The sequence below is a fragment of the Protopterus annectens genome, chromosome 5.part0 (assembly GCF_019279795.1).
Source record: "Protopterus annectens isolate FY-2018-M chromosome 5.part0, PAN1.0, whole genome shotgun sequence".
NCBI classification, from domain to species: Eukaryota; Metazoa; Chordata; order Ceratodontiformes; family Protopteridae; genus Protopterus; species Protopterus annectens.
Window position 1 is genome coordinate 244,767,952 of NC_056735.1, and position 25,554 is coordinate 244,793,505.

The window sequence follows — 25,554 nt, forward strand, 5'->3', positions numbered from 1 at the left end:
TATGTGGCATTGGTACAAGATGAATGCTACTTTTTTGCACGTGTACAGTACAAGCTCTGATAGTACACACTTTGCTGTCCTTCACCATATATGTGCACTTGTGTGGATTAGAAAACCCCAACCACAAATGCAGTTTGATCTGACATATGCATATAGATACTCTACAGAATCCAGTATGACTGCTACAGTGTTCAATTGATGTGCACTGAGGCCTTACCTGGACACTCATCGCCTGTTGCCTGGGTGCCATCTACCTCCACAACTTGTGTTTCTTGGCTTGGCTAGTGTGTGGAGGCTGCCCAAAGGTTGACAATGAGCTCTTCCATTGCTGTAAGTGGGGCCTGTGTGGCAGGACACCCACCTGTAGCAGTACGGTCCCTGGCCATGGCAGCAGCCCTTTGCCGGGCATGACGTATCAGGTCAGTTGCCCGAAGCCTGACATGATCGTATGTGCGTCCACGGTGGCCCAAGTTGTTAACTCTGTGGACAAGGTCATCCCACAGGGTGGTCTGCTCCTGCAAACTGTGTTGGCCATGGCCAAACATTACCCCATGGTGTTAGATGATGGCATCCATGATGGTTGCATTTTCGGCTGCAGTATATGATTGTTGTCTTTGCTTCTGCATGTCACCTGGAAGACATAAACAGGGAAACACATCACAGGACCTCATACATTGGTCAAAGTTATTTACAGAACCTGCACATCAACACTATCATTAGCCACCACTTACAACCACGTCATACCCCTGTCATCTATCAGCACAATATGAACCTGCATTACACTCCTGGTCCAGAAGTGTCATGTTCCCCCCAATGAGGGCCAGTACATTGCATAACTCAACATTCATCATTCGCCTTTGTGTGGAAGGATGACAGTAGCCATCTACCTTGCAGATGGGATGTCAATGGTGTTCAGGCTTTGCTTGCGTACAGTGATTAATGGAGCTGGGTGCATATGCCTGAGTTCATGTAGGATGCAGACAGGAATATTAGGTCCCATGGAGACTTACTTTTGTTGACTTTGAATAGGAATTATGCACCTGCTCTCTGATGATGAGGGGAGTGGTGCGGGTGCTGTGCACATCCACCTATACTGATGGTGGGACAGGGGGATGATGTTTGCCCATAACCTGTCTGCAGTTGTTTGGCTATAGCTATGGTGTGTGTGTATGTCATGTGCTTGACCACCATTACAGGGTGGGGTGGGTTGTTACCTCTGAGATAGAAGACTGATGTGAAGACGACCTTGTGATTGGCCTTGGTGGATGTGTCCAATTTGTACTCATAGTTAGCCTTATAGTAATTCACCTGTGATCTTATATGCTCATTCAGACAAAGGTTAACTTGCTTCCAAGTTGGTGCCTGCTCCTACTTGGCCCTGTACAGCCAATATTGTGTATTGCTGCTGTCCAGCAAAGGGGATTACTCTACCTTGGTGGAGGCAGGTTTTACGAGTGAGGTATTGCTGAGTCCACACAGCTATGTAGGTGCTCATATAGCTGTTTGCAGTAGGCATGGACACAAGGTCATAACACAAATGGACACCTCTCCGATTTCAACCTGATAATCATGCTTATACTAGTACCCATGTTTGTGTCAGGGCAATGCAACAACCAGTATCTGTAGAAATTTATGTGTGTTGGATGCACAGAAACTAAGATTACACACGTGTACAACATGTACAGCTTACTTACCTGACATTTTGCATCCCATGCCTGTTGTTATGAGATTTCCAGGTACACCTGCTCATACACACATGTGCACAGGTAATACATAAAATAAATTTCCATTCTGTGTCAGTATGGCAACTGTATTTACACTCCTGCTGCTCAGTCATACATCTCAACCTATTAGAGCAGGACATCTAGAGAATGACACACATTCATGTGGGGCAAAGGTCCAAAATTAATGACACATTCTTAATATTGCTGTAACACACTTAAGTCATTTGATAGCACAGTAGCCTTTGTATTCACAGAAATACCCTGGAGGATGTTTGACACTCATATGTATGCTAGTATGTTGTAATGTCTGTCTTTACAGATTTGCCAGTGCTTTGCCAGACATAACAAAATGCTATGAGTAAATGACTACAAATGTGAGGCACACATATGGTCAGTGTGCATAACACTGGACAGTTGAATGGTATGAGCTCAGTATATCACATGCAGTTCAACACACACATCAAATACCCTGTATAAGTTTTTCAGATATGTGCGACAAGCATGTATATCATAGTTGTATTCACAAGTGACATATGGATATCTAAGACATCCCAGTAGCTGGCCTTGCAGTGTCACACTCAGTATTGTTCAACAGACACTCCAGGAGTAGACATATGTGAGCCATTCCTTCCTGAGGTGACTCAGGGGCCTGAGCTGTGATTTATGTCACTGCAGACAGACCCAGATGCTATGGCCATAGGTGCTAATCAGCAATATATCAGTACAACAAGTCTCGCTGAGACATATTTGTTTACTATACTATATCCCATTATTGCATACCCCCTACTGAGTTCCATTACATGCTTACTTGTTTGACATACCTATTTTTCCCCAGGTATTGTTGGTTTGGATTCCAATTCCTGTATCTGTTTCAGTCTGTGTGTGTGTGTGTCTCTCTCTCTGTCTCTGTCTGCCCATGTAGAGGTATAGACTTGTTTTGCATAGGCAGTAGCTTGCCTTTTGTAGGTAATGCTCATGAGCAGGTGATGGCCTGTGCAGCAATTGGTGTGCCCCACTTGCCAACTGCATACAGAACAGCTGTGTTGTTATTCCTATAACCAATGGCATGGCAACACACTCTTTTAACTGAGTACTTCATGTGGGGATTGCCCCTTTTCCTTGCCTGTGAGGAGGACATCATAGAGTTGTATGAAAAACAGCATCATAGAGGGAAGTTGGAAATGCCTCTTACAACAAAACATGTAGACACAGCCCAATAAAATGGGGGAGAAGGTCCCAGACTTAGGTACAAAATGTGAGTATTGATGTTATACATTTGGATTCATGCTAGTTTAACAGGGTTTGTATGGACATGGATATTCTGCGTGGGTGTTAATCTGATAGTGTTATGTGGTTGAGATAACACTCAAATGTAGGGCTATCCAGAGAATTTGACTCTTATGTTTGGTCTGTTCCACTGATAGTTGTTGTCCTTGGTAAATCAGTAGCATACTCTGGGTATTGCAGTCAGTAAATACTAACTTCCATTTGTGTTTCTGACTTCAAATCCCTCAGATAAGATATGTTACAACAAACCCTGTCACACCAGCAATTTTCTCAGTTTATAACAGCAATATTTCAATTATGCCCCTGTATTTGGGCCTATGTCCCCAATTATGTCACTCTTTGTCCATATGTCATGCAGTAAGAGGTTGATAGGTATGGTATATAATTAGTTAATGCCTTCCTTCTTGATATCATCCCAGTGATGTAGCAGAATGCCAGACAGGATATGAGGAAGAGGCCTTTTATATGAGGACAGAACCTGGACAGTCTGTGGGACTATGCACAGTTGAGGGGTCTGTGTATGTGTAGCAATTGTTAACAGACTGTAAGGACTGTGTAGCAGTGCAGCGTATAAATGTTTGTTGTGCTGTGTAGAGAGGGGGGTACATTTAAGTGTCATGGCTCCTTTTCTATGTGACTGTGCATGCTGCTCTAGTTTCTGGTGGTCTATTGGCTGTATATGTTTGCAAGGACAGACTGAGACATGTTCTGTACCACCGCAGGAGTCAGACTACACTGTGACTTGGGGCAGTATATGTAGGGGTAGTGCGTGAGTGTCATACATGATATTTATGTTCACACAGTCATTATACTCTACTTGGCTTACCAGTATGTCACTATGACTGTGGTGAAATTGGTTGTGGGTATGCACTTTCACACTGGTGACTGTTTTTTACTATTGTTACATCCATGTAGTGCCTGATATCTTTGCAAATGCATATGCAATTCTCCATTGCTGACTTGGGGTAGTGTTGTGTCAGTCTGACTGTAGTCTGGACGGTGCCTGGTGATATGCTAAGCAGCTCAGTGTACTTTCCCTAATGTCCTGTTATATCCAAATATTCGTAGGATGTCGAGTTGTCTGTCTCATATCTTTGGTCTGGTCCCTATAAGTGTTGTGTATGTCTAAGAAATCAGTGGGATAATGTGAGAGTTTCAGGTACTAACTAATGAGAAGCAAATGAGTCTTGGAGTTGTGCTATTTCAGTCAATATATGTTAGAACAGATGGTGTTACGGTAGCAACTGTCTCAGCTTATCTAGTCAAGTATTTACGATATGTCCCTAATTTCATGGCTTTATCCCCCCACTTTGTCAGGCTTGGTCTAAATTCGTTGCACTAGGGAGTTCTGACCATACTTCTCAACTGGTCAGATTGTTGTAGAACATCCAGGTTTATTGCTCATATTTTGTCTCTGTTTCACAAATTATTCTAATTTCTCTGGTAAATCACTGTGATGATCTAAGGGTTTCTGTCAGTAAATGATGACATAATGTCAGTTCCAGACCTCATATTCTTCAGAACATGTATGCTGACTCAAAGCCTGTTACTCAAGCAAATTTTGATATCTGTAAGAGCAATATTTGAAATATGTCCCTAGTTGTGGCCCATTGCCCCCCCATTTTTAGAGCCTTTGCCCAGATTTCTTGCACTATTAGGTTAAGAGGTATTTGTCTGAGATATGAGTGCACTACATGCTATGAGCATGTGTGTGTGTGTACATATATATATATATATATATATACACACAATATTTACAGACGCACAAACACGCACACATAACATATTTAGATAGATATATACATATATCTATATATATATACATATATATATATATATATATATATATATATATATATATATATATATAAACATATTTTTCATATATATGTATCTCCATACATGTATATCTGTATATGTATATGTACAAAACCTGAGTGATTCCACAAAGCTTTTTCCTTACTGTTGAATGACTCTACTGCATGATATGTTTGAGAAAGCATCAGAACTTCCTATAGATCAAATGGTGCAGTCGTACATTCCTCTGACTATAGTGTGCAGTATCCTGGGTTTGAGACTTGGTAGGGCTTATTATTTTGTTGCTAGGCAGAACAGTGGCTGATGGAGATAGTGATTAAAGCAGTTTGAAGCATCTTTAGGCTAGATATTGCCTCCCATGCCCTTGCAGAGCAGGCTAGTTAGGCTGATGTGCATCATATTGGCTGGATTGGTGGATTGCTCCACCTTTGTGTATAGGGATGACAGTGGCTGTCCTCTGTGCAGATGGGATGACACTGGTGCTTAGGCTGTGGTTGACTATAGTGCAGAATGGGTCTGAGAGCCCATGCCTGTGTTCATATGGGATGCAGCCAGGGATGGTATCATGACTATGGAGACCTTTGTGTGTTGCTTTTGAGAGGGAATTACAGACCTGATTCCTGATGGTGAGGGGAGGGGGGCAGGTGCTGCACATGCACATGTGTACCACTGGGGGGGACAGGGGGTAGTGTTTACACTTCACCTATCTGCAGCCGGTTGCCTATATCTATGCCATATGTGCATGTGGTGTTACTGACCACCACTACAGAGGAGATTTGTGTGTTGCTTCTGGAATTGCAGACAAATGTGTGGAAAGTCTAGTGATCTCCCTTGGTGGATGTGTCCAATTTGCACTCAAAGACAGCCTTAGGGTACATCACCTTTGTCCTTATTTTCTTGTACAGACCAATGTGACATTGCTTCCAATGAGGCACATGTTCCTTCTTGGCCCATCCAGCACTTGTTTCTACCTATTATGGTATTTGTGTATTGTTGGTGCCCACCACAGGCGTTTACCCTACCTTGAGGGAAATGATGTTGCTCTGTCAAGTACTGCTGAGTCCATACAGCTATGGGGGTGCCCACATAGTATTGTGGTGTGTGCTGGATACTGCTGCTAGTTCCAACAAATGAGACATTGGCTGTACAGCTACTTCTACCTGCTCTGAGGGGATTTTTAGTTATTTGTGTACAGTTCATTCTGTTTGACACTGTAAAGAGGTGGGTGGGGGGCAGGGGAGATGGCGACCTGAACAGTGATGGCTATGTGGGCAGATATTACCAAGAGGGGTGGTACTGTAGGAGTGCTACAGTGGCTACTCATGTTGGTTAGGACCAGGTACATGAGATTCCCACCTGCCGTAGGGATGTTGACCAGCTGATCCACTGCATTGTCATTGACAAAGCCGAGGAGTCTATGTGTATTCATGTTCAGGTGACATAGGTCAGGCACACTATGGTTGTGTATTTGAAGTCACCCAGGAGCAGGGTAGATGACTGAATCCTGACAGATTCCAGCAGGTCCCACTAAGTGTGGTGGGTGTCTATAGTCATGGTTGGAGGCCTGTAGCTAGCTATGATTTGAGTTGGTATTTTGTCAACTGTTAACTGCACTCAGGATGTCACCCATGTGGCATACTGTTTGGCCAGCCTGGAGGTGTGTATGTGCATGCTAATGTTCAACACTCCACCTCCTGTGGCTTAGCAGGCCTCCATTTGGGGTCTAAACATATAATGGGATGAGTGACCTGGCAAGGTTGATGTGCTCTCCACAGCTAGACAGCAGGTGTCAGTGACTGCACAAATGTCAGCATCCTACAGGACAAGGTATGCTTACATTGACATGGGTGTCATGGTAAGATACCTAGCTCCTGTTAATGCAAGACATCTGCACAAAGCACACACCAATGGTGGACAAAGGCCGGTAAATAGGGCCACTTTATGAATCTAGCCGAAACACACTTATTTGCCAGCAAAGACAGTGTCACATTCACAGGTGTACGCTGGAGGATATGACATCTGACAATAAAATGTATGCTAATTTGTTATGACTGCAGTCTTTAATGGGTTGCAGTCTTTAATGGGTTGCCAGTGATGTGCCAGACAATGCACAACTGTCTGAGCCATTGACTACAAATATAAGGCAGACATGTGGTCAGTCTGCAAAACTCTGGGCGTTTGGCAGGTATGGGCTCTGTATATCACATGCAGTTCAGCACACACATCTGCACCTGTCATGTAGTATGCACATACCCTATGTACATCTATTACATTTGTAAGACAAGCATATGTATCAGAGTAGCATTCACAGGTGACATATGACTAATAACAACATCCCAGGTAGCTGGCCTTCCAGTGACACATTCAGTACTGGACACCAGAGACTCCATTAGTAGTCATACTTGAGCTGACCTTTGCTGGGGTGTGTCAGGGGCCAGAGATGTGCTCCATGTCAATGCAGGAAGGGCAAGCAGAAATGGCCATAGGTGCTGGACAGCAGCATGTGAGTTCATCAGGTCTTGTTGCAGCCTTGTGTTTAATGTCTCATTTGACATCATTGCATCCCCCCCTTCTGCATTCCATGACATGCTTACATGATTGACATACCTGTTATAGTGCTCAGAAGTTACCTCACAACAATGCAATTGGTTAGGTTCATGTAGTCATAGTCTGTCTTTGTGTAGATGGGTTGAGACCTGTGTTGCATAGCCAGCAGCTTGCCTTTTTCTAGGTACTACTCATGAGCAGATGATGGTCTGTGCACCAATCAGTGTCTCCCACTTGCTACTTGCATCCAGACCAGCTGTGGTGTCTTTCCGTTTGCAATGCCATAGCAACACAGTGCTATAATAATGGCCTTCATGTTGTCCTTGCCCCTTTCCCTTGCCTGTGTGGAGGACATTATGGAGGTGTAATGGCTACAGCTTCACAGACATTAGATGGGAATACCTCTCAGGAGAGGACTTGTGGAGACAGCGCAGCAACATGAGAAACAAAGCTCCAGAACTGGGTACAGATTGTAAATCAGTAGTGTTGTTATACACATAGAGGGTTGCTAGTTTAGCAGGGTTCATCTGGACATGCATTTTCTATGTGACTTGAGGTTTGACAGTGACATGTCTCTGACATACCTCTCAACTCTCCTGATGTCCACAGACTGCCCAGGGGTTTGCCTGTTATCTTTGGTCTGTTCCTCAGACAAGTCTGTTTTTGTGGAAGCAGTAGGATAATGTGAGGATTACAGTCGGTAACTGTTGACATCCATTGGTGTTTCAGACATCATATCCTTCAGGGATGTTATGTTACAACAAAGCCTGTGACACTGTCATCTGTTTCAGTTTGTAACACCATTATGTGAGATATGTCCCTCTTTCCAGCCCCCAGTCCCCCAAGTATGTCATGCTTTGTCTAGATGTCTTGCAGTAAGAAGGTCAGGGGTATGTGATATCATTATTTATTGACTGCACTCAAGGTATCATCCCATTGACTTAGCAGACTCTTGGGTGTGGTATGCAGCAGTGGGCATGAATATGGTCTCACAGCCTGGACCTTCTGTGGAAATCTGTACATATGAGAGTTATGTATGTCTGGCCATTGTGAAGTGACTGCCAAGATTGTGTAGCAATGTTGTATGTAGGTATTTGTTTGGCTGGTTAGGGAGAGTAGCAGATGTGAGTGTCACAGATCCTTTTTCTATCTGACTGTGCATGCTGCTACAGCTGCTGGTGGTCTATCAGGTGTGCATGTTTGTAGGGGCAGACTGAGAAAGGTCCTTTAAGACCTCAGGATTCCCAGTACACTGTGAGTTGGGCCAGTATCTGTCAGTGTATTTTGCGACTGGGAATCAGGATATGTTTGTTTAAACAGTCATTCTACTCTCGAGTTCATTTGGGGTACTGGTATGTTGCTGTCACATTGGTGCAAATGGTTGTGGGTGGACATTTATGCATCACTATCTGCTTTTCTCTACAGTTCCATCCCTGAAGTGCATGCTATATTTGGATATACATGGGTAATTGCCCAGAGCTGATTTGGGTTAGTGTCGTATTGATCTTACTGTGACTCAGAACATGCTGGGTGACATGGTTGGTGGCTGTCACATGTTTTTCCATTCTGTTACATGACTGCAGTCATACATCTTCACTGTCCACATGTCTAGAAACTGTCCTGATGTGTGGCTCATATGTTTTGTCTGTTGGCCACAACAGTTGTGGGTTTCTGAGAAGTCATTGGGATGACATGAGCATTGACATCAGTAAATAATGATATTCATTTGTGTTTCAGACCTAGAATCTATCTGGCATTGTATGTTAAAGCAAACCATGCCACTCTAGCAGACTTCTACGCATATGACAGCCATATTTCACAGATGTCACTATTGTTTGCCCTTTATCCCCCCAGTTTGTCAGGCTTTTTGCAGATGTGTTGCAGTAAGAGGTTGGTTATCTGTAGTATATAAATATATATATATATATATATATATATATATATATATATATATATATATATATAAAGAGAGAGAGAGAGATACATATTGGTATCTATGTATACATATATATGCATATAACAGTACTATGGATATATAATTCCCCCTTATGTTGAATGACTGTTGTGCATGATATGTTTGTAAAAATATTGCAGATTCCTACAGGTTGGATGGTGTAGCAGTATGTTGGTGTGATTGTTGTTTACAGGGTCCTGGGTTCCAGACTAGGATGTGATTACTTTTTTTCATTAATGTTAAATGACCAGAATGAAGGATATGATTGTAAAACGATTACAGGCTCCAACAGCTCAGATGGTGTAATGGTATGTTGCTATGATTGTAGTGCACATTATCCTGGGGTTAAGGCTTGGCAGAGCTGGTTATTTTGTTGCTGGACAGAACAAGGACTGATGGAGACAGATTGATTAAGGCACGTTTATGCAGTTGTAAGCGGGTTTGGCAGTTTTGCGTGGTACTAAGCATTGCTAAGAGACAGTTAAATAATCCCTCTTAGCTTCACTTAGCACCGCTTACTCCCGCTTACACCCATGCTAATTTTCTTTAAAGAAAAGAAAAAAGGGTGATAGGAAAGTGGTGAAATAGGGGCAAGCAAAGGGTAAAACATTATGAAAAGCAGCTAGGAATGTGCAGGATGGATGTAGGAAAGGACCATAGCTCTAAATTTCCTTGGCAGCAACAGCTGTGAATTACATGTATAGAATTTGGAATTTACAGCATCACACCTCAGAGGGAGGGGTGTTGGTGACAGACATTTGCAGAGTAATCAGTGGGTTGATTAATTAGTTTCACTATACATGAGGGCAAAATGTAGAGCTATGTATGGTGCATTTTTTTTTTTTGCGGGAAAGATGCCCTTTTTATTAAGGTGAGAGTGGGATGTTGGGGAAGGGCTGTAAATATGTTTGGGGAAGTAGGTAGGTTGGGATAGGTTGCATTTGCAGACAGGCAAGACAGCAGACAGGGGCAGTATATGACACATGAGGGGGGTAAACACCTTTGATGGGGAGGGTGGTTGGGAATCCAAAGCCCATGAGCCCCCAAATGGATACAGTGGGACTGAGGTTCCCACCCATGGGCAGTCACCACTGCTCTTTCATGGTGCCGAAGGTGGCTGTGCTGGGGGCCAGACAGGAGGGGCAGCCTGCCCATCAATGTGTGCCAGGCAACTCTCAATCTGGTGCAGCTGCCCACCCAACTCTGAACGGATGGCACTGCACACCAAACCCCAGACCTGACTGCAAGTGACAGGCTCCTGTTCATGCCCGCTCCCAGGCAGGGGACGGGCCCCAGTCCATGAGGCAGTTCCACCCAAAGGTGGTGCAGGACCAGTGGACGAGAAAGGCCTGGGTTGGGTCCCAGACATGCTGGGGCCTAGTGCCTTGGGCAGATGAGGTGAAACAGATGGAACTGCTGGGATCTGCCTTCCCAAACGTGCTATGGTGTTGAGGTTTTAAAGAATATGTTGGTTAGTCATGAACAACACATTTCCAGATTAGTTATAACAACATGCATGGGTTTTCCAATTAAACCCATAAAACAGATTTGAAATGGTTGTATAGCAAAATGAACACATGCATAAATGGAACAACAGTATGCATCATAACAGCATGCCAGTAACATTAACGGCAACTGGCCACCAACAATGGTATTTGAACAAGGTATGTTAACATGCAACCTATCAAATATATGAACAATAATAGAACACAAGTCCAACCTCAGGTTTGGAGTAAAACATACCCGTAGTATGTGAATTTTAGTATTTATCAAGATGAGGTGTGGGGGGAGAGACAAAAAGTCAATTAACAACTGTTTATTCTTCTATTTTCCACAACAGTACTGCTCAACACTCTATGGGTCTGCCCTTACTTTACAGCTGCCTATGGCCCATAGCTTCTGTAGCACGAACATACCTATTAAACTGTCAGACTGAAATGGTATGGGCAAACTGTAACAACTCTGGGTATATGCCTAGAGGGGACTCGTACATGTCAGGGTTACATATCTGGCACAAGAGGGGTACCCTGAGTGCTATTATGTGAGTGTGCTACTGCCATACTTCGACTGATTTCCTATCTGTGTCCAGGGTTATTGGCAGCAGTGACCAATAGCCATGACAGCATGACACTTGAGAGACATGTATCGTCAAGAGTACATGTTGTATGTATTTATCCTGCTGTCATTTGCAGGCATGTGGAGGGACAGTTGAACAGTTGTACATGGTTTATTAGTATACCATTCATAAAGCTACTACCAACATTTCCTTATCTGTACAACCCGTGGAGAAAATATCTGTTAACACTACCTGACTGTTTTTGCATTTATTCCTGACTCTTTGTGTGTAGATATGCACACATCTTAGTACCACTCCCTTGGATTTGAATCATGTCTGAGTGTGCAAAATTAACAACTAAGCTATTTCTCATCAGACTAAGCTACTGTGGAACTGCTGTTTCTTTTTTCACTGGTGTCTGCCTTATAGTCTCTTGGTTAGACAGTCTGAACTTGTAATCCTGTGATACATGCATGACAGATAACTATTGTACTGTGCATTACTCCTTTGGATTACTACAAACTGGAAAGTCAAGGTTAACACAAGGCATTGCTGGATGGAACAAACTTTAAATCTTTCAACAATACTATCCAGGGTTCAGAGCTTAGTGCAGTATACATTTCACATTTCAGTTATATCTTGTTTTGCAGCTCTACCATCTACATTTTTTCTTGCAGCTGATTCACAGAAGAAGCTCAGTTAATGTATGCTGTCACAGCCACATTTGCTGTGAAGAACCTATATACATTCTGTTATGTCTGCAACAACATACCAGAATAAACACAGCAGTTTTTTTGTCAGGTTTTTATTGCACAGCAATATTAATCAGTCAAACTTTTTTATTTATTCAGTTCACACAGTAACAGTATACCTACTAGCAGTAAGCAATGTACTCCTTCTTAGCTATTTGAACAATATACTGCAAAATAGATTTGTACTCACCAGCCTGTTGATGCACCCACAGCAGTCTGTCACCATAGGCTTCAATGTTCATAGCCCTCTCTGCTGCAGCTGTAGGGGAGAGGAGAAAACATTATGCATACCTGTCTATCACATTCTCAGGCTAGTACTTGCTACAGACTACTTACTAGTGATACTTACTCACTACTAGAGCATTCCATGGCCATGCATCTTCATTCCACTGGGCCAAGAGTGCCCCCTTCCTCCACTTTAGGTCAGCATAGTGGCACCGTACCTGCTCACCAGTCCACTGGATGCCAGTAGCAATGGTAAGATCATGTGAGAGATGGTCCCAGACCTCCATTTTATATTGTGAGCCCTGGTACTGGCCCTGCTGCAGTCTCTCATCATGGTTTTCAACAAGGAGTCCAGCCATGACCCTGGATGCTCCAGTGCTGCACCTGAAAGTGTGCTCCCTCTCCAACATCAGACATGTTCCGGCAGAGATCAAACTAAACAGATTATTCCTGCCTGCATGGTTTAAATCTGGCCATATTCTCACCCTTTGCCATCATTGGACCGTTTCAAAAATGCTGAGCACAGCTTAGCAACGTGCAAACCCGCTAAGCTGGGTTGAACAGTGCTTAAAGGGGTAATGGCTGAGCACTGGTTAACAGTGCACAAATCCACTTAGCTGAGCTACCCATTGCTTAGCAATCATGTGTAAGCAATGCTCACACCTGGTCAGCATAGTTGGGCATTGCTGACCATTGCTCACTTTTCATTTTAATAAAATATCAGGATAATGGCTCCATTTAGAGGGGTATATGATTTACTTTACATGACATCCCTCTATATGCTTTCATTACATTAGCAAGGGGTGTGACTATACTGGATGGGACACTTGTGTATACATGGTTGATATCACGTTATATGCACTCACACTTCCATTTTACACCCGCTACACTACCCTGTTTGACAAAAAACAGTAACTAAATAATTTAAGTTTAAAAAAAATAATTTTAACACTGCTTTCCCATGTAAAAATAACTTCCTTGTTTTGGTATTCAAACCATGAACATCTTCATGTAAAGCTAGGACACTAACCACTACACTATCTTGGTTTAAGAATTTCAGCTGGATATTTTTATTTATCTCCTACGGGATGTTTAAGCAATGCTAAGCGAAGAGCCATAATGTGCACACCCGCTTAGCTATGCTTAGACATTCCTTAGCATGTAAAAAAAAGATTTGTTATATTATTATTATATTATTAGGTTATATAGTGAGTGTTGTGGTTTTCTGACAAGTCATTGAGGACTGCAGTCAGGACATAATGGCATATATTTCACTTTCAGGCTTCTATCCTTTGGAAATTCATGCTAATGCATGACCTGTTTTCTATCAACTTTCTAAGTTTGTGAGGGCAATATTTATGTACTGTCCCTTTTTACTGCTTTGTCCCCCCATTATTTATGCCTTTGTCCACATGGACTGCTGTCATGGAATAATGGCATACATTGGACTTTCAGACTTCTATCCTTCGGACATTTATGCAAATGCATGACCTGTTTTCTATCAACTTTCTAAGTTTTTGAGTGTAATATTTAAGATGTGTCCCTTTTTAGGGCTTTGTCATCCCATTATTTCTGCCTTTGTCCACTTTTCCTACTTTAGCAGGTTGCGTGGTGTCGTACGACACTTTTACAATGCAGGGGGTGTGTCACAGACCCTGTCAGACACTCCCTGCATTGGTTTCCTGCTGCCGTATGTATTTCAGTGTCTGTGAACACTGAAATGATCATTTATTTCATTTCAGTGTCCATGGACACTGAAATACTGGCATAATTTTAGAGAAATTCTCTAATATTATGCCAGATCATGGCACGTTCTGAGTGCAGGGGGCGTGTTCATAGTCCATGCACTACTTAAACATGCCCATGTGCTCATTCATGCTTCGTGTCCATTTAGCCTTAATAGCAGCACATCTTCATGAATATGCAATGCTTGCTGCTGTGGCTACATGGACATGGACATGAACTACTCCATGCAGGAATAGTGCTATTACTGCATGGAGTTTATTGAATCTAGGGTTAGGAATCAAGATGTCAAAGACAGAAATTAAGTGAAATTCTAAGACACAGAGAGTATAAGCAAGATATTCTGTAAATAACGGTATCATAGAGAATTAGAAGAGTAAATATTATGAGGAAGTATGAGGTGCAAGGGCAATTCCACTTGGAAGTTGGGTACATTTTTTAACTTGTAAAAGAAACACTTTGTAATTTGTATAATTTCTAAGTTGTGGGGGGATAGATTTCTATATTTTGGTAAAACATAAACATAAAACATATTATAGAGAGTAGAACTACTTGATTTAGATGCCTGTATACGTTTGGGAGTTTGTGATCTGGGAATTCTTTTCAGGATGTATCTATCAACCATTTTTGATACAGACAGACATATATGCTTTAAACAGTATTTTATATGTATTTTGTAGTGTATTAAAAGTAGATATTGTAGCTCTAGTTTATTAATTAATTTATATTTCTCTATTTATTTACATATTTGCTGTAGAGCTTTGCAATGGTTAGTTCTGTTGGGTACATTTGCAGCAAATCAGGCAACTTTGATGTATGTTTGTTCTAGTTGTAGTAGGTGAGATTTTGGAATGTTGAGTGGCGTTCGAAAGACATGCGTAAATGGGCATGCCTTCGTTGAAGGTTGGGCATCGAGCTGGCACCTTGGCACCGTAAAAATCTACTGCCAATCATTAGCAGACCAGAGTTCCGCTGTGGCAACCCCTAACCGGGAAAAGCCGAAAGAAGAACAAACAAGAATGTTACTGAGAATAAATGAGGAGTAAAGCAAAGTAGGAATTAATATTATCTGAGCTGTGTGTGTGTGTGTGTGTGTGTGTGTGTGTGTGTGTGTGTGTGTGTGTGTGTGTGTGTGTGTGTGTGTGTGTGTGTGTGTGTGTGTGTGTGTGTGTGTGTGTGTGTGTGTGTGTGTGTGTGTGTGTGCGCATGTGTCTGTGTGTGTGTGTATGTGTGTGTGTCTACGTGCTTTTAGAAGTCACACAGTCTATACGTTTGCCAAAGTGTTGTATGTTGATAATCCCTAGAGGTTTGGCATGTGTAAGTTGATCAACTGATATATTGTTTATTATACTGATAGTGATTTTGATGGGTTCAAAAAAACATTAACAAGGTTTCAAGGTATTGACTATAACAATTTCTTTTGTTATTGTAATGAAGCTACTTCCAGATGGTAATGAAATCATAAGAAAGATCATTAGAAAGACTGACAGAGTCACTGTAACCTTTAGTTAAGACTATATCACAAACACATAGTATGTAGCTGATGTCTCAGGGAAGGTCATTTCTGAAAACAAGAAAGTACAAAGCACTGACACTTGTGATACTCCTTTATTAGTAGTTCTTCTAATGGAAGAGTTATTAGGACCAAGAATGGTGAAGGTTCAACTTGTAATACAGCTATCAGACCATTGTAGTATGTCAAAAGAGATGCCTCTGTCAGAAACCTTGTCCAGTAGCGAGGGATAGTCTAATCTATTAAACTTTTTTCTTAAATCTAAAAAGATGACAGCTGTTATTTTGCCTTGCTGCATAATGAAGTAAATATGGTTGATAAATAAAAGACAGTAGTAATAGTAGTAGTATATAGCTTGGTCAAAAAAAGCATACTGTTTATCTGTGATAATATCCTATTTGGTAATATTGTCTATAATTTGCTCATATACATATTTTTACAAAAATTTTGATACATGGCTGTACATAATGGGTGGGACTGAAACTACAGCTGATGAAGGGGTGTGGGTTTTTACTACAGGTAGTACCAATACATGTGTAAAAGTATGAGTTATTAACTTGGTAGTGTGCATAAGGTCAGACAGATGAGTCAGTGACTTGGAGAGTATTTTACTATCTAATTTGAAGACATTGGGGTGGATACTGTGGAAAGGCAGATTGTATCCATAAGCAAGGATTTCCAGGTATCCTCTACTTGTTTCTTTCAGCGTTGTTACTGATGATTTTAAAATGAGATAGAAGGTATTGCAGCACCCTCCTACATCACCAGAATCATAGGTATCACTGGGATCCTGGCCATGCGGGTATTTATATGGCCTCTCCCTGCTCCTTGTGTGTGCTGACTAACTATCCATGTCAGTGCAGGGAACCACAAAGCTTTCCCGCTACATGTTTATGCTCCCTTACACTCATTAATAAATGATAATTCCAGATGGTGCCTTGGTGAGTGAAAGGCCCACCCACAGAATGTGCACATGCCATGCTCACCCTCCTCTTAGACATTTTGGCTGTATGTGCTCTGCTTCAACCTACCCTCCTCCCAGGATGGACATTGCCACCCTGCTTTGCCAATTCCCTCAAGCACCTAAGCCACTAATCCATTTTGGCTCATCTCAGTCGAAGTCAAGGCTTTAACCTTACACCGAAACAGAGCTGGCTGTGCACTTATCTAGTTGTAATGGGACCTTTGCAACCACTGAGCACAGAGCCACAACTAGCAACTCCTGACCTCCTGATATTAACAACTAGGAACAATTACTGTTTTTTGCATTCTGCAGCTAATGAAATTAAACAATGCACTGTGCGGTGAGTGCACTTACGCTAAGTGATGATAGTAATGTATTCTTAAACCAGTGCAGTTATACTGCATGATACAGGCATTCAGTGAAATGCATTTAGCTGTATTTGCATCATGAAATGAATGATGACATGAGATCAACAGTTTTGTGTTTTCCATTACTGAGAAATAAAAATTTTTACTTGATTCAGGGAAACACTGCTACAAATCATGTTGATATAATGAAAAGTGCAGTGAATCATTTCAATGTAGTTATCTGCTGCTCCTCATATACATGTAATACTTACTACTCATGTGGCTACTTGTATTGCATACTGCCTGGGGGTGTTCATATGGCTACTTGTTTTTCTGGCACACTCTCTGGAAACTGTATATTATAGCTAGAAATGTTTCACTCAGAATATCTTCCAAACAGTTGACTTAAATGTTTGGTTTGCTTCCCCTGTATTGCATTTCATATTACATAACATACCAGCTTATAAAAGAATATTCAGTCAAGACTGCGCCATCTGTTACATGGTGCATTTAATAAATTATATAGAAAATATGAAATGGAATATTGGAATGCATTTTCATTATAGATCATGTGTTTTATTCAGCATTACTTTGATAACATAAGAAAATTACTTGAGACATATTCATTACTTTTCCATCAATTATAATTTTGTCATGCATGTTTTTCACAAAATGGCATATGTACTCTTCAGAGGAAAGGTTAGATTTTCTTCAAAAGACTTCCTTTTATAACTATTTACTTAATTCCAATCCATATTCAATGTGTAGCCACCTTATACAGCAGATGTACAATCTGATTGCCTACAGTAGAATATTACAGGACTTGTCTGGTATTGTCTGCTGCTGACAATGACATTCCTGGGATGAAATTGCACTAGTAGACCATGGCATTAATATTCCATAGCAAAACAGATAACTATAGCCATCAGAAACAAGTGCTGACAATGGCTAAATATCCACCTGCTTGTTTACAGAGGTGAGTCTGAGAAGGCACATGATCTTTGTAATGCCACAATTGCAATTTCAAGAGAAAAAACTCACTGCTAATTAAAAGGGTTGTGCTGGTGGGTATTTCCTGTGTGGCAGCATATTATGAATCTAAAGCTACTTCCAATTAGTGTTTCAGCATTACTACAGATGACTGAATATGAATGTTTAATGACGTGCTTGTGTAATGAAGAGTAGATCTGTCTCACATTGAAGCAAACTGTGCTACTAGTAAATACAATTCAAGGGGTCGTTGATTTCCCTACAAATGTCCAACAGGTCCAACAGTGGTGTTAGTGTATGCATGTAAGAAGTTTTAGGGGAAGGAAAGCCTCCTATGTGGAACATGATAGTTTCCTATCAAAAATTCCCTTGAAAGAACATAGAAAATCATTACTTTTGCCATGTACTATGGATCCAAAAGTAATGATTTTCTATGTTCTTTTTGTGTTTCGTTCATTGTATGTCTACCACTGGAAAATCGTTGTTTTTGGTGTTTATTTTCAGTTTTTTTTTTGTGATTTTGTAGTATTTATGAAGTTGGGTTTTATTTTTGTAACATGAATGTTTTCTGTGATGTAATATTGCATGTTAATAGTTCTGGAAGATATCCGCTTCATGAACATTAAAGAAGCTATTTCACATTCAATAACACATATATTATCTAGAAAGTGTCTATACTGCTTCTGTGATGACACTTCTGGATGGCATGACAACTGAGACAGTTAAGCCTCCTGGAGGGAAGAGATGGGGTTAAAGAGGTGGTCTTTCTGCAGTCATAAGGACTGAGATCATAACTCTGTTCTCTGTTGTGGTTGTGACTTTTGCAACTGCCTGCTAACGGTGAGTGACACATGAATGCAACCGGGCATGCTGCTTCTGGGAAGCTGAGTTACTGCCAGTGTAGCCTTACTGAGTGTCATCCAGTCTTATTGTTGAATCATGACTTATCTACAGTTTGATAACAGGGTGGGTTAGCTGGTGTATTGACCCTTTTTAGTCATGACCAGGTATAGGATTGCAAACAGTGAAATACATCATACACAGTGGTAAACATGTAGTACAGTAAGCAAACAGGATTTAGGACTGCAATAAGTAATAGCACAGGAAATGACATATTTCTCTTTATAAAACTCATAATAAGAATGTTTACAAGACATCACTTTTGCTAAAAGCTCTTAGGTACTTTGTTTACTGTGCAGCATTGGTACTAGCATTGGTATTAGTTCTTTATCATTGCCCCACTCTCCCAGTATAGTTCTCCGATTCATCTCATACCAGCTCTGGAAGTAGAAAAAGTTTTTTTTTTCAGATAAAAGAATACATTCAGTGGTGACAAGCATATTATATGCTTGACTGGAGATCAGCCACTTTGATAATACTGCGCATTATTCCAACTGCGGTGGTGCAGCGGTAGCGTTGTTGCCTCAGAGCAAGAGGTTCTTCCGTTCAATTCTCGGCCTAGTGCCTTTTGTGTGGAGTCTGTACATCCTCCCCACGGTTGAGTGGTGTTCAAAAAACGTGCGTAAAATTTGCGTGCCTTAGTTGAAGGTTGGGCGTCGAGCTGTCACCCGTAACAAAATTACTGCTAATCATTAGCAGACCGGTTTCGCTGTGGCGACTCCTAACCAGGAAATGCTGAAAGAAGAAGTTCCATTTGTAAAAATAAGTAATTTCTGAATGTTACTCATTACTACATATGTGGTAGTAATGGGGAAACTATTTTGAGAGACATAAATGTTGTGTTTACTCATCTTTGCCTTCGGTCAGTATATTGTGGAGTTTGTTATGCCATTGATCATTAACTATTTCATAAGCTTGTTGTGTATATCCATTTGCATGGACTGAATGTTCTAATTGCTCCAGTGTTAAAGTTTTGGCTTTTGGTTTAGTCATCCTTCTACAGATAACAGAAAAGTGAAGCTGATTCTCTAAAGCTACTGTGATATAAGATCGTGTAATCATTCCTGGAACTTCTTACATTCTGTCCATTGTATTGTTATTCCACTGACACAGTCATTTACAGATACCGAACCGATAGAAAGCTGCGACAGAACTGAACTTCATGTAATACAGCATTCCTGATACTAAGGATGCAATTTTAGGCCATTCTTTGTGTTTTACGAAGTCTTGCTGTTGCCAGATGTCTGCTAGAAAAATATATGGCCAGCTAAGTTCCAGAACTTCTAATAAAGCAATTCCAAGAACAGAAGTTTGAATCAAGGGGTTAATTATTTATACCCCAAGCTGTGATGACTTTTGAGTAAGAAAAATTAGTAAATGTGAAGCAGAGAGCAAAGTTCTCTGTGTAGGATTGTACTTGCTTTGTCCACAGAAAATGAACATAAATGTTTTCAGGACCATTCACATAATTAATCTCAGAACTGCATTGTTTGCATTTATGAATGAAACAATCTAAAACACAAATACTTTTACAACTGGAAAACTTGAGTATGTTAATATTCCAGCTATCTGGAACAGACTGCTTAATGTATCATTCTACAGGGGATTGTAACTCTCATTCGTGAACTGCTTACTGAGCTGATAAGTTTCCAGACTTCCAAAATTTAATACTATCTATGAAACCCAAAGTTTTATTTATTTATTTATTTTTTTTTTTTATTTCTCCAGGTCTGTTGGGTTTCTAATACCATGATGGGAATGGATCCCATTCCTAAGTCAAAGTATAACTAAAGATCATGAAATAAGTATCGTTTCAAACTTTGATTTCAGCCAGAAGTGCTCTTCAGAGCACCCGCAATGTGCCTCTAACAACCCCTTCTGCAATCCGTACAGAGTTACATGTATCAGTAACATATCTAAGTACGATTATAAATGATTTTTTTATAAGACCCATTGCTCCTGCTACTACTGGAACTACCTGGGTATCCTTATTCTATATTACCCTTGTTTCTGGCTGCAAATCCTGGTATTTTATGACTTTGTGTCTCTCTGTACTTAACACTGTAATTACTGGGTGCAGCAATGTCAATGACCAATCCTACTTTTGTCTTCTTTTCATGGACTACTACATCTGGTTTTCACGCATCTATTTTTTGAACTGTTGGTAATGGATGATCTCATGATGTGATATAAACTTCATCATTTTCTACGATGCTTTGTAGCTCATGTTCCCAGCGCATTTCAGCTACCTCAGTACCATAATGTTTGCAGAATCCCCAATGCAACAGTCTTGCCACATTATTATGCCTTTTGGTATACAGTCCTTCTGCCATTACTATATCACAACCAGCAATAAGACATGCAACTGTTTCCAGTTCTGTTTTACAAAACCTACATTTGTCTGCTTCTCCTATGTGTGCAATAGACTTTGGAAACCAGTATTGTACATTGTCGACTATCTTGGGCTGTCAATATTAACCTTTCATCTTTTGCTTTAACTTCACCTTTCCTTAACCATTCCTTCATTTAACCCGGATCAACATGAGATTGTTTCAAGTGTTTTCTATACTTGCAACATTATTGATGCATTTTCCACATTTCTTGCCTTCTCATCTGATCCTTCACCTTATATTCTTTCTTTTGTTTTTTGGCACATTCGATTGTTGCCTGATTTTTATCTACTGGCTTGGTTTCCATTCCAACTTGATGTCAATATGCTTCTGCTAAACTAAGCAGTGAAGTCATCTTAGACTTATTCTCCTTGTGTTTCATAGCTCTCACTATGTTTGGATCTTGTGAGGTCAGTAGATACGCATGCAGTCCCATGATTACAGATCTATACATGTAATTCATTTTGAGGAGGCCCATACCTCCTTCAGAATGGGGAATATATACTCTAGGTTACGCACTGATCTTTCTAAATCATTTGATGAGCATGGAGCATCCTTCTTGTTTTCCTGTCTAACCTATCCAACAAATTTTGGGGGACAGTCAATCACTCCAGAAAACTATAAGTTAGGACAGGAAGAACAAATTGGTTTATAAGTTGGACTTTGTTCCTAGATGTCAATGCTGTTTTCAGTATTAATTTAAGTCTTCTAAAATATTGCTTACTAAGTTTTATTCACATTTGTTCATGTTTTCTTGTTGATCATTCATCAGTTCCCAAATATTTATGCACTCCCTCTTGCTCAAGTTCTTTTATATCACATTCATGTCCCAAACTGATGTTTTTTTTAGTGCTGCAGGTTTCCTGTTTAGTCGTTTTTGCACAATTATCAAGATCAAATGACATTCTTATATCATCTCAAAAAAAGTTTATGTATGCTTATTGAAATGGAGATGGAGACCATATTGCTTTACTATTCACTGGTGGAGGTCATAACAAATATTCAGACACAAGTAGGTATTTATGCATTAAGAATGCTTCACTGATCCCTTTGAAAAGTTCTTCTGATCTGTAACATAAATAAATTACAATTAAATCCAGGATCCTGATGATTTTAGATTTTTCTAGATGAAGACTTCCACTTCAGAGAATGTTATTTATTAGTTCTAATGGAAATTTCTGGCAATTTCTGCTACTGTATAAAAGGATCAGTCTTCCACTCACAGAAGCATATGCAGTTTAATAATATAAACATTTTTGCTAATTCTGTTGGAGCAATAGTTCCAGTTAATAGTTTCATTTCAGATTTAGTCACTGCTTAAGCCTAAGCAGCAAGCAGTTCTCAAAACAAATAATAAATACCAGAGATACTGCATAATGCACAAGACTAAAGGTCAACTACAGATCTGTTAAAGAGTTCAAGTTGAAATTCTAAACACCATAACTGCAGTCCTTAGAACAGTAAGACTGAGTCTGAAACTGAGGATGAAATATGAGGTCTGAGGTTCAGTATCTGCAGGTATTCCATCTTCTCTGAAGCAGAACAACTCAGAAATATGTATATGAGTTACAGAAGGGTTGGGGATAGAGTCCACTCATATTAGGAGTTACAACGAAGAATCCCTCTAACAAAAAATGCTTTGGTGTTGTTAAACTGAGTTTTAAGGTTTTGTGTATTTGTTTTGAGGTAATAATTTACTTTTGGAAGTTTCAGAACCTGCAATTATATGTAGGTCTTACATTTTTTATAGGAAGCACTATTAAAATATAAATTACAGATTAAATAATAATTAACTGTGCTAATTATTAAAGTTAATACATTAATGAAAACATGCTGAAATAAGTGGGTCCTTGGGGACTTCTAAATTTTCTGAGAGATGGTGCCTTCTGAAAATTCACAGATAGTAAGTCCCAAAGGTACAGAGTCTGAAAGGCTATAGGTCTCAAATCATACCTGTGGAACCATCAACACTGTCTGGGAAACACAACTTAGTACAAATGTGAGAGGAGGGGTTAAACAGCTCCTACAGGCTGCAAGACTCATATTCTGGGCCAGATAGTCTCAGTGCTGCTACAGGTCTGTAAGCCATACTAAAGAGGATCATGGAAGTAATGTTCCCTAAAATCAGAATAAAGTTATATGTCAACCAGTTGTCCTAAACATTTCTGAAAAAATATTTTTTGAGATTTACTCTCTTACTGCTTGCTGCTTCTTGCTGTGGGATGGATCTGAAGTGTTCTTAAGACACTCACCCCGGGATTCATGAACCTTGCGCCAGGCGCCAGCATAGCGTCGGCGTTATAACGCCAAATATGGCCACTGAGCGATTCAGGTATGAAGCAATCCCACGTGCACTACCGGCGTGCGCCGGACCTGTGCCGCCCCCGGCGTAGGTATGCAAATCACACTGTGTGCGGTATTGCACCATGCAAATGAAGGCAAATAGCGATCCACGAAGTGGCGCAGGCGTAGCGTAAGGGCACGGCAATGTAAACCAAAAAAAAACGGTTTACATTTACTCAAACATGACCGAGAAGTAACGGAAGGCTGTCAAAGTCAGGTATCATACAGGTGCAATATGCCAATGGCGAAAGGCACCGAGAATGTCCAAAGAAAACATGCACAAACTGTAAATAATGAAAAAAATGTCATGTACGTCGAAACCACAGCAGAACCTCCGGATATGTGTACAGAAGGTGCAAAGCAATGAAATAATATGACAATGTCCTAAAAGAGCTGTATAATACACATCAGCTGTACAACCACCACACACCATAGTATGTATGGAAAGCCTCAACCCCAGCGCAAGGGTTGTCAATGAGTGGTGGCAGTGTTCGGCGCCGTAACCATGTATTAGTAGTCAATGCCATGCAAATGAGGCAGATAATAGTGAATCGCAAAGCTGGCGCCGGTGTAAGGATGGAGCAAACAGCGCAGCGGTACCACACCGAGGAGTGGCCTACACAAGATACATGTCAATCGCAGAGGGGTGTGCCACTGTAGGAGGAAGCATATTGGAGGCCAGCAAACCTGGGCTGTACAATGCACATCACAGCAGCAGGACCGGCGTGTGAGGAAATAGATGCGCTGAGAGTACATAATGCGCTCACAGATGCATGTGCACGAGGATGACTATGTTCCCCAACCCAGTCATGTGACGGCCTCCCCACCAACAACCATGGATATAGGAAGGTAATGCGGAGAATATGAGGAAATGCGGAAGCAGTGTAATTGGAGCCGTAATGAGCAATCAACACCAATCAATCCAGGAAGGGCAAACGGCGGCAGCCGACAACTCTGTATGCAGACTCCTGCATAACGGGAAAGGGGAGGCATATGAATGCAAAGATAGTAGGGGATGTAGTAGAAATGCAAAGAACAAAGAACCGAAATAGCACAGCCAAGTACAGAGGTAGCATAACTGCGGCTGCAGATAAAATGCATCATATGCCATGTGCCTGCAGGATGCAGTAATGTAAGATGCAAAGCTAAGCCAATGCAGGCATCTGTAATGTAACACTAAAGGCAATACCGTTGCAGTTGCAACCGTAAAACACCGAAAATAATCCATGGATACGGCTGCACAGACACACCCAATGACATCACCGGGTATACAGCACAACAGTATAAAGTGTGAATACACACAACACACAGCGCGATTCCCAAACGCCGCACCGTAGGGTGTAAACACACGGGGAACTTTTAATATGTACATGGTGGCTGCCGGGTGGCCGTGATGCATAGGTATGTGGCAGAGACAGACGGAGTTGCGGAGGACGGTGCCGACAACTACCGTAGGCCTCACAGGAGAAGGAGAGTGTTCAGACCAAGGGTGACCTACCAGGGGCTGCAAGACCTGGAGATAGTAGAGCGCTACAGGGTGGACAGGGACACGTTACAGCAAATAGTGGAGCTGTGCCGGCCACGCCTGAGAACAAGAGACAACAGAGGGGAGCCCATCCCTGTGGACACAAAGGTATGTGTGAGCTTGCGAATACTGGCTACAGGTACCTTTCAAAGGCCAACCGGGGATATAATGGGTATCTCACAGGCATCAGCAGCTAGGGTACTACACCAGTTCCTGGATGCCATGTTACGACATGCCCATGAGTATATAAACTTCCCCAGATCTCAGGAGGAGTTGGCTAGCAATATGCGCCGCTTCCACCATGTGGAACAATACCCTGAGGTAGCGGGTGTGATCGACTGTACGCACATAGAAATCAAGTCACCGCCCGGGGAGCAGGGTAGACGCTACATAAACCGCAAGGGATACCCCTCCATCAATTGCCAGGTCGTGTGCAATGCGCAGGGCATTATCATGGATGTGTGTGCTGGCAGCCC